This window comes from Salmo salar, chromosome 01 (assembly GCF_965601325.2).
Source record: "Salmo salar chromosome 01, fSalSal1, whole genome shotgun sequence".
In the NCBI taxonomy this organism is placed as follows: domain Eukaryota; kingdom Metazoa; phylum Chordata; class Actinopteri; order Salmoniformes; family Salmonidae; genus Salmo; species Salmo salar.
Window position 1 is genome coordinate 141,008,792 of NC_138291.1, and position 12,957 is coordinate 141,021,748.

The window sequence follows — 12,957 nt, forward strand, 5'->3', positions numbered from 1 at the left end:
GAGCTCAATTTCGAGTCTCATAGCAAAGGGTCTGAATACTTATGTAAATAAGGTATTTTTTATTTTTACTAAATTTGCAAAAATGTCTAAAAATCTGTTTTCACTTTGTCTTTATGGAGTACTGTGTGTAGATTGATGGAAAAAAATATTTAATAGATTTTAGAATAAGGCTGTAACGTAACAAAATGTGGAAAAAGTCAAGGGGTCTGAATACTTTCCGAATGCACTGTATGCGTGCTCTCTCTCCCCCTGTACAACCCTCTGATGTCACAGCATAGTCCCTAGATCTACAAGCCGTTTAGTCTTTTCCTATAGCCATATTTGTTTGCTGTCTTCTCCTTTAGCACACTGAGGTGTGTGTCGTCAGCTCCTCCCTTCAGCGACTGAGGAAGATGTTTCTAGACAGCACTGCCATATCAGAGCTTTAAGCCTGCCCGTGTGTGTTTGTGTGTGTGTGTGCTTTCTGCAGACTTAATATTGAGCATTTATCTGCGCTTATGTCATCAGACGCATGTGCATCGTGCATATGTGTGTAGGTATATCCACAGAGAGTCATCAACAGGGATAGAGGGCGGTGATGTGGAGAGCTCCAAGCTTTATAATCTGCTTCTACTGCGTGAAGACTGGAGAGAGACAGGAGAGGATGAGAGGAGGAGAGGAAAGAGTGTGGAGATAGAAGGATGGAGAGGAGGATCCATTGTGATCCAGCTGTCAGGGTATGGAATCCTGTGGGAATGTAATTCTCTAGAATCTTCTATGTTCCATAAAGAACTCCACTACACCAGCATATATCACAACCAGGGAATCCAGGATAAGTGGAGTAGCAAAAATGTTTCCCATGGGTAGCAAAAAGCAAAAGGAAAAACAAAGCTTTTAAAAATCATTGCATATCAAAATATTTTGACAGTTTTAACTTGGAATACCCTTAAAATATACAGTGTATTTGGAAAGTAGTCAAACCCCTTCACATTTTTCAAATTTTGTTACGTTACAGCCTTATTCTAAAATTGATTAAATCCTTTTTCCCCACTCATCAATCTACACACAATACCCCATAATGACAGAGCAAAAGCAGGTTTTTAGAAATGTTTGCAAATGTAAAAAAATAAATAAAAAAAATATCACATTTACGTAACTATTCAGACCCTTTACTCAGTACTTTGTTAAAGAACTATTGGCAGCTATTACAGCCTTGTCTTCTTGGGTATGACGCTACAAGCTTGGCACACCTGCATTTGGGGAGTTTCTCCCATTCTTCTTTGCAGATCCTCTCAAGCTCTGTCAGGTTGGATGGGGAGCGTCGCTGCACACCTATTTTCAGGTCCTTCCAGAGATGTTTGATTGGGTTCAAGTCCGGGCTCTGGCTGGGACACTCAAGGGCAGAGAGAATAAAGTAGACGGCATCGGTCAAAATCGTGATTTATGACCCTATGTCCGGATGGCGCGTACATGCCCAAATAAGGGCATCCGGTCAGGACATCCTGGCGGGAAGGTGTCACGTGGTTAGGGCCATATAGTTGCATCCTGTTCTGTCACGTGTTAGAGTGTGTGTTATATCTATATTGCATCTCTTTGAAGTTGTCATGATGATTGATGTGTAGGGACCTCGTTGAACTGGGGGGTTGTGTTTGAACATTTCAAAGAGGATGGCCCCACACCCCACCTATTTTATTGCTCTTAGGGTTGTTGTCTATAAAGTAGGAATGTCCGGGGGGGGATTGTGTTGGAGGCAGACAACTTATAAATAAGACCCAGAACAACACATGCGGCCCCAGAACACTAAACAAGATTTTAAAAATAAAACCCTGAACATTAAACAGAAAATTATGTCTCCTAGACCAATTCTCGGGGTACTATGCGCCTCTTGTCACGAACCCAATGATAAAAGCATCGAGGATCTTTTGGGTGAGGTCCCAGAACGTTTTAAAGCGTTTTTGGATACCAGTGATGGCCATATGACTTACATATTTAAACCTGAGGATTCAACTGTGAAGATTTTCACAGACAGCGGCCCCAGCCCCCTTTATCAAGCAAAACCCGGGAGTTTTTCTCCTGCGCTGCGTATGACAGAATGGCTTAAGATACGGCTAGCACTCTGTAAAATTGAACAGGCCCTGAGTGGTACAAACGTGCCAGGCTATGCATTGGAAGAGCTTGTGGGTGGGCGCAATGATTTGAAAGCCTAAGGATCTCTTCAATGGCTTATAGCCCCGACTCCAAAGGGACAATTTTAGCATGTGAACAATTTTATAGTACAAATGCGACGAAGTCTGTCAGTTCATATGTATTTTCCAAAGCCTGCAAGGATGTCAACTTTTTTATGCCTGTGTTTAGCTTTAAATGGAGGGATTACCCTATATTCATAACCCTGATGAATAAGCTGGACAGTCTTTTCCAAAATCGTGAACAATTACGTCGCTGGCCGCTTCTATCCTTAAGACATACACAGAGTCTACATGCAAGACGTTTGATCTATCCATGGAGTGAAAACGTACGTTTTCATATATGTCACATAAACCCAAACCACAGCTAAATGCAGCACTAACCTTTGATGATCTTCATCAGATGACACTCCTAGGACATTATGTTATACAATACATGCATGTTTTGTTCAATCAAGTTCATATTTATATCAAAAAACAGCTTTTTACATTAGCATGTGGTGTTCAGAACTACCATACCCACCGAAAACCTCCGGTGAATTTACTAAATTACTCATGATAAACGTTGACAAAATACATAACAATTATTTTAAGAATTATAGATACAGAACTCCTTTATGCAATCGCTATGTCCGATTTTAAAATAGCTTTTCGGCGAAAGCACATTTTGCAATATTCTGAGTACATAGCTCGGCCATCACAGGCTAGCTAATTTGACACCCACCAAGTTTGGGGCTCACTAAACTCAGAATTACTATTAGAAAAATTGGATTACCTTTGCTGTTCTTCGTCAGAATGCACTCCCAGGACTTCTACTTCAACAACAAATGTTGTTTTGGTTCCAAATAATCCATAGTTATATCCAAATACCTCCGTTTTGTTCGTGCGTTCAGGTCACTATCCGAAGGGTAACGCGCGAGCGCATTTCGTGACAAAAAAATTCAAAATATTCCATTACCGTACTTAGAAGCATGTCAAACGCTGTTTAAAATCAATTTTTATGCTATTTTTCTCGTAAAATAGCGATAATATTCCAACCGGGCAACGTTATATTCATTCAAAGGCTGAAAGAAAAAAATTGAGAAGTCTCGTGAACGCGCATCTCAGTCTCACTGTCCCCTGCTGTTGTACTTTGCCCAGAGACGGCAGACACCCCATTCCACTTTCTGGCGGCTTTAGAGAGCCAATGGAAGCCTTAAAGTGTCATATTACAGCACAGATGCTGTAATGTCGATAGAGATGCAACAGAAGGACAACAAATTGTCAGACAGGGCACTTCCTGTATGGAATCTTCTCAGGTTTTGGCCTGCCATATGAGTTCTGTTATACTCACAGACACCATTCAAACAGTTTTAGAAACTTGAGAGTGTTTTCTATCCAAATCTACTAATTATATGCATATTCTAGTTTCTGGGCAGGAGTAGTAACCAGATTAAATCGGGTACGTTTTTTATCCGGCAGTGAAAATACTGCCCCCTATCTCAAAGAAGTTGACGAAGGGGCTGTGCATTTGGGGCTTGGGCACTTTCGATTTTATTACCACACAAGCCTTTCAAATGCGTATTTATCTCACCCCCAAGGATGTGGGGCTAAAAAGTCAAAAAAGCCCAGGCAGAATATAGCATGTCTAGACAACCTCCTACGGTTTAAAACATATGTTATTTCTAATCAGCGCAAATACTAACGGTCCCCCCACCCCGGGATATAAATTTACAACGGACACCCCCAAGCGGTGCTATGAAGCATAAATGCAATACCGGCAGACAGAATATGTCGAGACACCCGCCTGTGGTTTTTGGGTCTCTAGACATTCGTGGGTACTTTATATGACCATTTTTGCATACAGGATGTGGCCCGAAAAAACGGCACCCCCGCTCTGTAAACTCATTGCGGAATATTTCTCGTTCTCGGAGCGAGGCTCGGGAAACAGATACTAGCCATTCTGTACGACCGGCTAAAGCGCAACTCCAGACATCAGGCCAATGGCCCCGAAGAGTTATCAGCCCAGAACAGCTAAAAGATCATCTGTGAATCCATCCTAATGGAGCTTTCTGAAGGTGAGTTAGTGAAAATAATATATTAGATTTGGAGAGGTATTTTCAGGGAATTGTAAGGATATTAAAATTTGATATCGATATTCTAAAACGGGTGGACAACAATTGTTTTAGATAATATGTCAAATGCACGTATTCTTATATTTAAAAAATGTTTATATAGTATAAATACCTGTTAATATTAGTTTTACATTTTTAGGATCTCAGTCCTTTACACAGCTGCTCCGGGGAATAGATGATTGGGAACAGCCTTCGTTAGAGGGGGTTTCAGTGGAGCAAAACGTGTGCAGCCAGTCCCCATCACACTATTGTCGACGTAAGGCCAATAATAAAATCCATAAGAATGTTTATACATTTAAAAACAAAAAAGTGTGAACCCTATATTAAAAGCTATTTTTGTGTTTACAGCTGACAGACCACAAAAAAGGATCACAGATGCTTCATGTACTCTGAACGATGACATAGATGCTATTCTCCCGTTCTGTATGAACGGCTTTACCCTAACTCCCCCAGGAACCAAGCTCCATATTTCAGACCAAAACAAGCAACGCACAACTTGTGCGCAAGTGCATTGCGCAGAATCACCCCGGCCCGAAAAGTTACTGCTTCAAGAAACGGCGCTACATGGACAAGGTATGAAGCCATTATCTATGTTATTAGTAATACATATTTTATTATAATTTATACATTTTTATGATTGAATATGTTAAAACAATGACAAATAATGTTTTTTCAGACTCCAACGAGACATGCCCGGCAGAATCAGGAAGGCCTGGTGAAAAAAGTCTAGAGCCCAAGGTTTATGGATTCGTCAGAACAGCCCATGTCAAAAAAGCCGAGGTAATTTAATTATGTATTGTTAATATATAGTATTATATCTGAAATGTATTTGACATTTTTTCCCTAAGATATTTTAATGTTTAATAATCTATTTTTTGTATATATTATTTTCTTGTAGACTCCTCTCCGGCGTATAACGGCACAGAAGACCATACACCCCGAGAGCACGCGGAGGATTTCGGCGCGCCGGACATTCCCAATAAAACAACGAAACCGGATGATTTCACCGTTTTAAATGACATTCCCGAGGTAGACGACTTGCTCCTCTGCGAATTGGCCAACCTTCTTGATTCCTCCAATTCTTATGTAGAAACACCCAAACCTGAAATAGAACAAGCTAGGTTTATTACTGCCTTTTCCAGGGCTCTAAGATCCAGAAAGGTTTTCTACACAAACGAATGGTGGATTTACTCGAGCGGCAATACAGTCAGGATCTATCCTTCTGGCGTAGAACAATGCCCCGTTTGTTGAGCAACAAACCGTTTAAAAAACGCAAATACAGGCGCTAAAAAACCTATATGTAACATGGATCTTTCCAGAATACCACAAGAACACACATCAATAGTTACCCAAATGGACGAGCCAACAGACATAATTGAAACAGTTGAAAGCCTATTGGCCCAAATACCGCCCGATCTCCAAGCGTTAATTGAACGGATGGACGAGGCAGGGGTAACGGACATAATTCTGATAGATGAAAAGCTGTTATCCCAGATTCCCGCCGACCTGATCGAAATAATGAAACATATGAACGAGTCCCTGAACGACCGATGAAAACCAATTATCCCACATCCCGGCCGCCATAGTTTGTTTAATTAACCATATGAACGAGAGCATAAGATCTTCTACACCGGAACCCACACAGACCCCGCCATTAACGCCCATGTCCGAAGAGTCTGAAAGGCAATACGATGTTTTTGAGGAATTGGAAAATTGTCTAATAAATCATGAGGGAGATGGTCTTGATAGAAGTGTCAGGGTTGTGTACAGAAATAAATTCAGCAATACAGAGATTAGACAATTTTTCAATTTCACATGTCACTCGTGCTGTTATAACTGTTCCGTATGTCTGGATGAAAATTGTCCGATGCAGCCCTTAAACCTGACACCCTGTGAGGATTGTCACAGGACATGTCGTTCGGCCTACTGTTACGAAAAACACAAAATTGAAACATGGCACCCCAAGGCCTGTAAATCTGTAAGCAGTTGTGACATTAACAAGAAATGTCCAAAATGCCATTGCAATTACAACCTTAAAATAGACAGCCCTAAACCTCGTGTGTGGAATCATACATTGCCCAATCTGTAAACGGCCTTTGAAAAGCAGAGACTCTGAAGTGGTTCAAGAAGTGCCACACGAGTGTTATATTCAATCTTTGGCTGAAGATGAACATTCAGAGAAATACGTTTTTTATGATTTTGAGTCTAATCCACAATCAGGGGTTCATTTGCCTATTTTTGTATCTCACCCTGACTTTCAAGGGTGATAAGTGGTCAGCAGAGGGACCCAATTGTGCACTCCTCTTTCTAAAACACTTCAGAAAACCCCAGTACAGAAACTTCACGTTTATAGCGCACAATTCTAGAGCATATGATTCATACCTTCTTTTGCACCCTCTGATACAGCAAGGCGTTGCACCCAGTGTCATAGCTCAAGGTAGTAAAATCTTGTGTTTTGTAGACCCCGCTTTCAACCAAAGATACATTGACAGTTTAAGCTTCTTACCCATGAGATTGGCTCAAATGCCTGAGGCCTTGGGTTTTGAGAACTCTGTGAAAGGTTTTTTCCCCCATTTTTTTACATCTGAGGGGAATCTACATTATATTGGCTCTTATCCGAGACCCGAAATGTACGGGTGTGATCAAATGTCTCCCAAAGAGCGAGAGAGATTCATGACATGGTACGAGACAGTATGTCACAGCACTTTTGATTTCCACAAAGAGATGGAGTCATACTGTGACAACGATGTAGTTATACTTCGTGAAGGATGCCTCAGATTCAGAGAAGAGGTAATCAAAGATGCAGGCATTGACCCCTGGAGTTGTACAACTATTGCATCGGCATGCATGAAAACCTATCGTACACACTTTCTACCTACAGCATCTATAGCTATCCCCTCGCCTGACAACTACCGATGCCAATTCAAGTCATACTCTAGTGGCTCCATTCAGTGGTTGGAGTACTTGACCCAGGATAAAGACATTTTTATTCAACATGCTTTGAATAGGGGTGAGAAGGCATTTGGGGCTTATCATGTAGATGGATACACACAGATTGACGGTGTTGAGACCGTGTTTTGAGTACAACGGTTGTTTCTTCCACGGTTGTAAATCTTGCTTTGAGCCACAGGCCATGTGTGTCCTAACCCAAAATACTTTTGGGGAAATGTACCAAGAGTTTCAAGACAAATTGGAATCTTTACAGGCTACTTAAGGTTTGAAAGTGAATGTTATGTGGGAGCATGAGTGGACCGCACCTCAAAAAGTCTGATCCTCATGTTCGAGCTTTCCTTTCCAGCTTTGACACACCAGAACCCTTGGAACCACGACAGGCCTTGTATGGAGGCCGTACCAATGCTTTGACCTTGCGGTATGTAGCGCAACCAGACGAGACAATAGGATATGTAGATTTTACATCTCTTTATCCTTATGTAATGAGTTCCTCATGCTATCCTATGGGGCATCCTGAAATGATTCACAGCGACTTTGACTTACCCCAAAACTATTTTGGTCTGATCAAAGCAACTGTCTACCCTCCTAGGGGTTTGTTTATACCAGTGTTGCCTTACAAGGGACCTCAAGGAAAACTTTTCTTTCCCCTATGTCGCACCTGCAGTGAAAACAACAACCAGGAAAAGCCTTGTGATCACTCAGATCAGGAAAGAGCCCTGACAGGTGTATGGGTCACAGTTGAATTCTCTAAGGCTCTAGAGATGGGGTATCGTGTGGCCAAAATCTTTGAAGTCTGGAACTTTTCCAGGAAATCAGACACTCATTTTAAAGAGTACATCAAGACCTTCTTGAGATGCAAGCAAATGGCTTCAGGCTATCCGGCATCGGTCACAGATCAAGAGAGCAAAGACAAGTAAATTCAAGACTATCATGACAGAGAAGGCATACTTCTTGACCCTGACAGAATAGAGGTCAACAAGACCAAACGAAATGTGTCAAAATTGTACTTAAACTCGCTTTGGGGGAAGCTTTCGCAAAGATGCAATATGCTAACAACGTCGATCATTAAAGACCCCGAAGAATTTTTGGAATTTGTTTTTTCGGACCAATACGAAATTTCACATTTTTCATTCTTGAGTCAAGACATTTCCGTGGTGCAATGGAGACGTAACAAGAAGTGCGTTCTACCCCCGGGTAATGTAAATGTGTTTCTTGCAGCATTTACCACGGCCTATGGCCGACTTGAACTGTACGCCCTCATGGAGCAGCTTCAGAGGAGGGTTCTTTACCATGACACAGACTCTGTGGTCTATGTAAGCAAACAGGGTGACTGGAGCCCCCCACTTAGCAACTATCTGGGTGGTTTAACGAGTGAACTCAAAGATGGTGACCATATCACAGAATGGTCCTCCTGTGGGCCCAAAAGCTATGCTTTTAGGACTAAAGACAATCATGTGGTGTTGAAAGCCAAAGGAGTGACTCAAAACTACGAAAATGCCCCGCGTATAAACTTGGAATCAATCACACGCTTGGTCGAGGGGTTCATAAACAATCGGAATAGTGACTTGGAGATTTTGAGCTCCTACAAAAAATTGTTAGGGATAAAAAGGGCTTCCATCTCAGGAATGCCCCACTTACTAAAAGATTCAGGGTAGTCTATGACAAGAGACTGCTTTTACTTAACGGGACCACATTTCCCTTTGGCTACTGACTTACGCTACAAGCCCCAGTGTGTCTTAAAGCTTAAGATATAATGGCTGCTGTAGAAGGTTTTGACCCCCGGTTGCAACTACCATTTTCGGCCTTAATCGCAGGCCCCTCCAACCGTGGTAAAACTTGTTTTGTAAAAAGTATTTTAGAGAATTCTGAACATGTGTTATCTCAGAAGCCTGACAATATTGTGTGGTGTTATTCGTGTTATCAACCTTTGTATGATGAATTGTTGAAGAAAATAAAAATCAAGTTTGTTGAAGGAATACCTGAATACCTTTCTGATGATGAACTTTTACCTCCTCATAAAAACAATCTGCTGGTTTTGGACGATATGCTATTTGCAGGTAGCGAACATCCTGAAATTGCACGAGCTTTTACCCAATATACTCATCATAGAAACCTGTCCGTACTTTACTTGGTGCAGAATGTGTTTCACCAAGGTAAAAACAGCCGTACCATTAGTTTGAACGCCAATTACATGGTTTTGTTCAAAAACTCTAGAGACAAACTACAAATTAACACTCTAGCTCAGCAGATGTACCCGGGAAGGAAATCCTACTTTATGGAGAGCTATGAGGACGCTACCAAAGCGCCATTTTCTTATTTAATCGTGGATTTAAAAGAAAATACGACAGAACACCTGAGGCTCCGAACCGGCCTGTTCCCGTGGGGGTGTCCGGCTGCTTACATTCCTAAAAAGTAACCGCTATGTCTCTGCGTTTAAAAAGAAACCTGCCCCTCTTGAGATGCCTAGTTGGGGCTACAGCTAAAGAACGGAAGGCCATCTTGGGTCACTGTTCTTCAGATCTCATATTAACCCTATGTGAGACTGCTTTGAATCTTCTCAAAGGGCGCATTCCACTCACCCTGACCCAATTCAAAAAATTAAAGAGACAAAAGACCGTGATCAAACTCTTTGCCAATAAAAGAGCCAGTCTTCAAAAGAAAAGACATAGCCTACAACAGTCTGGGGGTTTTCTTCTGCCGTTGTTAACTATTGTGACGACCCTCCCACTCTGTCTGCCGTATTCTCTCTCTTTGTTCTTGTTCCTTATTAGGATGCCGGTGGGCGGAGTTGGGAGGGTCGTCAGCTACATGGGAAACACCTCACCTGGGCCCGAGTGTGTCCCAGGATAAAGGCACCTCTTCCACATTCATTGGGGAGACTCTCTCCATGCAGACACCTTGTTGTTTTTGGTTGTTTGCTTTGGCACCCTTCAACACCCTGCATGATTACATTTATGCATGCAAACACTCACTTACGCTACTGATTACACACACCATTGTTAATTACTTAGTTTACTTTATTTAATAAATATATATTTTGATACTCCTTGTCTCCAAGTTGTCTCCCTTTTGTTGTGAACTCTGAGCCGGTTCGTAACAAGTGGGGGCTCATCCGGGATTTTGAACGTCTTGTGTTTGGGAGAAAACGTGGAGGTGATGTTAAATTCTGTAGGTGCTTTGTTTGTATGTTAGTTTGAGTTTGGTGCTCAGTACTAGTTGCCTTTGTTTGTTTGATTTGTGTGCTGCGTCAGACAGAGTACAATGGTTAGTTTCCAGGCCCCTGCCCAGCCTGGAAACTCTTGTTCTACTCGCTGTTGGGACATCGGTCTGAGGTGAGTGCAATCAGCTGTGTACCTCAGTGGGAGATTTGGATAGGGTAGTGATACTTGCTACCCGGAGCTATAGCCTTTTTCCCCTGATAGGCTTAGCGACGTGTTTCATTTTGGAATATGTTGGGCATGGTTAATGTTTGTTATATTTGTGTGGTGTCTGTGGACTGAGCAGTTGTCTCAGGAGCACATCCGTGGCTTGGTGGAATCTACCAGCGTGCTGGGGGGTTACTTCCTTGCCAGCGAGCTACAGTGCATAATTACCCACCGCAAATCTGCATGAAGACTAGGGTTGAGTTATTGTAGGTTTTGGGGAAGCTCCATTTCTCATCTCTTTTCTGTGGTGCCCGGTGTGATTGTATTTTCTCTTGTTGTGGTCTGGTGTGCTCAGCAGAGGCGTTGGCGTGACTATGAAGCGTTGGCGTGACTATGAAGCGTTGGTGTGACGATGAAGCGTTGGCGTGACTATGAAGCGTTGGCGTGACTATGAAGCTTTGGAGTGACTATGAAGCGTTGGAGTGACTATGAAGCATTGGCGTGACTATGAAGCGTTGGCGTGACAATGAAGCGTTGGAGTGACTATGAAGCGTTGAGGAGTGACTGAACCGTTGGGAGATGTTGTTTGCGTTTGTAGCTGATGCGGTCTCTTGTGTGCCCTGTTCCTGAGTGTTATGTGACTGACCATTGTTTGGTTTTTGTCATGTTCTAACTTTCCTGTCTGTTACCTCCTGGTCTTGTGTTCTTCTTTCCTTCTTTCCTCTCTGGTGGGCGGAGTTGGGAGGGTCGTCAGCTACATGGGAAACACCTGGGCCCGGGTGTGTCCCAGGATAAAGCCACCTCTTCCACATTCATTGGGGAGACTCTCTCCATGCAGACACCTTGTTGTTTTTGGTTGTGCTAGTTGTGGCTTTTTGGTTGTTTGCTTTGGCACCCTTCAACACCCTGCATTATTACATTTATGCATGCCAACACTCACTTACACTACTGATTACACATACCATTGTTAATTACTTAGTTTACTTTATTTAATAAATATATATTTTGATACTCCTTGTCTCCACGTTGTCTCCCTTTTGTTGTGAACTCTGAGCCGGTTCGTAACACTATAGCTGTGCCCTTCACCACCAGCCTTATTGCTGCCATACGTGGGGGTTGAACACATAGTGTGATGGCAAATAAAATGTACTTGGTGCCTCAACAAGAGTTGGATAGACTAAAAAACAAATGCAGGGTCCTGAAAATATCAGCCAAACAGCTGAAAATGATTTGGATACGGCCATGAAGGATATTTTGAACCGAAAAGGATTGGACCCCTATGATAAGGTCCAAAAATACACAAACCTTTTGCAAAGGTATTTGGCCTTGGTAAAACAAGGTGAGAGAGATACCAACCATTTAACGCTTTCCCTACCGGAGCCTTTAAAAGATGACGCGCCTAGAGAGAGCCAAGCCCCTGTAATGCCTCTACCTGCGATCTTACTGGCTGAAGATCAAATGCGTGAAGATAATGACATGTTGACACATGTTCCGGCACGTAACAGGAAAAATGTTAGATACATTATGAACAAGATAAAAGACTCAAAGGGGACCGCTACTTGGAATGACAAAGGATAGTTTATCCTGTTAAGGGTTCACATATGCTTGACTTTCTTAAAAGTACCACGGCAGCCCACAAGGTTGCTGATTACCGAAGACCTCCAGGGTGGCGTCAGTTTCTTAAAGCCCTGGCAATCCTCAACATTCCCCTCTCGGGGGTACCCAACAGATTCAAGCTTTAAAACAAAAACCTTCACCGAGCTACAGCACCCCTAAAGATGTCCCAACAACCCCTCCCCCCTATGAAGTGCATGATGATGACTCATTTACCTCCATGAATGCCTCCGGACCTTTTCCTAATCCCGATCTCTCGGGGTGGTTCGACTTTTGAATGACTTTTGAATGACTATGATTAAATTCAATACATTTTATTAGAAAAATTAAGCAATTTAACATTTGTGGCATTCTTGAAACATTTGACGTGAGCATACACCTTGATTACACGGTCTTAAAGGACACATATTTGAACACTTGATATTTTCTAACAAAACAAGCTACAACTTTATCATTACTTCTTAAATCATCATTATAAAGAGACGTAACATCTTCAAAAGAAACTCCACGGGCTCTTTGACATAGGTAGAATACACAGTGTTGACCACATGAGTGGAAAGGTTATCTTGCACTTGTTTGATGCTGTAGTAGATCTTTGATCCGTTTTTGGTCAAAAATTCTTTAATAGATTTGGGGAAATGTGAAAAACCGGGGGGAAAGCCGTAGGAATCCAAAAAAGTTGAGATTTTTCTTCCTCCTTCATCTTCTAAGGTCACAGCTAGCCAATGTTCACCAGCCATGTGTTTAGGA

At 42.2% G+C, this 12,957-nt stretch overlaps 1 protein-coding gene and 1 non-coding gene across 3 annotated transcripts in view; both read left to right on the forward strand.

Annotated features, from left to right (window-relative positions):
- Positions 1–12,957, forward strand: part of LOC106562596 (rabphilin-3A) — a 66,705-nt gene that overhangs the window by 18,504 nt on the left and 35,244 nt on the right. The window lies entirely within an intron of this gene.
- LOC106562616 (uncharacterized) lies at positions 3,638–9,204 on the forward strand. The gene is made up of 5 exons (XR_014398880.1): positions 3,638–4,219; positions 4,416–4,532; positions 4,625–4,849; positions 4,953–5,056; positions 5,175–9,204. It is a non-coding gene; the product is annotated as an uncharacterized LOC106562616 (transcript).